The following is a 1,525-nucleotide window of genomic DNA, read 5'->3' as shown; positions in this document are numbered from 1 at the left end:
GGACACACAGGCCGTGGTTGGAGCATGGGGCGACTTGACCAGCCGCTCGCCGTCCGTGCTCTCCAGGGGGCTGCCCTTGAACAGGATGACCATGACCAGGTCCAGCCGCCACACCTTGTCGGCCTGGCGGAGGCAGTCGATGCGGCGGATCTTGCCCTTCTGGTCGGGGTTGGACAGCACGCAGCAGGGCGCCTTCTTCCCCGTGATGGTAAGCACAAAGTCCTCGCGGAACTCGGGCCGGATGTCCTTGCGGAGCTTGGCCAGCAGGCGTGAGGCCCACTTCTGCTTGATCTCCGGCTTCTCGCCCAGCAGCTCGTCCTTCACCGCGCGCTCTTCGTCCTTGGTCATCCTCTTCTCGTGCTTCTTGAAGTACTTGCGCTTGCGAGCCTGCAGGTTGAACCAGGTGTAGGAGAAGGCACGGACATGGGGGAGGAGGGCCTCAATGAAGGGATGAAATTCATCCTGACGACAGAGAGACAAGGTGTTAGGAGGCTGGACAGAAAGGGCTTGCAGCATGCAAATCTTAAAGAAAATGAATAATAAAAGCTGGTAAACAAATTAGACAATTTTAAATGAAAAAGAGGCAGCAGGGTAAAAAAGTGATTATATTGTTAAAATTTAAATTATTGTAACTAGAGGGAATTTAAAATCGAATTACAGTTTACTAAAATATTTAGTCAAATAAATATTTACCAATCACATAAAATATAAACAAATATGCAGCAATAAACCAGAAAATTCATCTTAACTGTAAAATGCAAAGGTATAATGCAAAGCCTCCTTTTCATAAATGAACAGCAAAAACAAGACAACAGATATAAAATACATGAATAGCAATCCAACAGCAGCTGAAAAGCTGAGCCAAGTCGCGCTCCCAGCTTTCTGCTGTGAAAAGAAAAGTTATTCTGCTGTACCATAATACCTTCACTACATATCTCTGGGCGACAAAGCCCAGATCTCGCCACAGCGTTCCTGTGCCAGGGTTGCCACACACCGGTCGCTCACCACCGCCAAGCTTTGCCGCCACAAGACCACTGTTGAAATGTGCAGCTAAAAGATCAGCCATACCATTTCCTATCTCTGCTACCATGCAAGGGAGCTCCAACCAGACTCACATTTCCACAACAAACTGAAAGCAGACAGAAATCACCACAGAAAACCACACTGCTAGAGGAAGACAGACGGCCTGGTAGTTACCATTTTGCACTCTCATCATAAATTTGGCACAGCGTTTAAAGTGAAAAAAAAAAAAAATCTCTTGCACCAGTTTTTTTTTTTTCCTCCCGCGCTCCAAAATGTAAAGCAAGCACTGGTTTGGCAGGGTGTAGAGAATTAGTAGATGGGGGAGGGGGGGGTTTTAAATTTTTTTTTTTTTTTTAAATTAGAATTTATCAGAATATGCTGCTCACTAAAAACAGTGGGCCAAAGTTTAAAAACCAAAACCCCAAAATTTTAGGAAGGAGAAAATTCACTAGAGCCAGACCACGGCCAGCAAATCATTACACAAAAGCCAAAAATGACAAAA

General features: G+C 45.6%; 1 pseudogene; it reads right to left on the bottom strand.

Moving 5' to 3' along the window:
• Positions 1-6: 6 nt before the first annotated feature.
• Positions 7-1,169, bottom strand: LOC116679370 (nuclear factor 1 X-type-like; annotated as a pseudogene).
• Positions 1,170-1,525: the final 356 nt, after the last annotated feature.

The sequence above is a fragment of the Etheostoma spectabile genome, unplaced genomic scaffold (genome assembly GCF_008692095.1).
Source record: "Etheostoma spectabile isolate EspeVRDwgs_2016 unplaced genomic scaffold, UIUC_Espe_1.0 scaffold00010928, whole genome shotgun sequence".
NCBI lineage: Eukaryota > Metazoa > Chordata > Actinopteri > Perciformes > Percidae > Etheostoma > Etheostoma spectabile.
The sequence above is the reverse complement of the archived record's forward strand: the minus strand, read 5'-3'. Positions and strand labels throughout refer to the sequence as shown.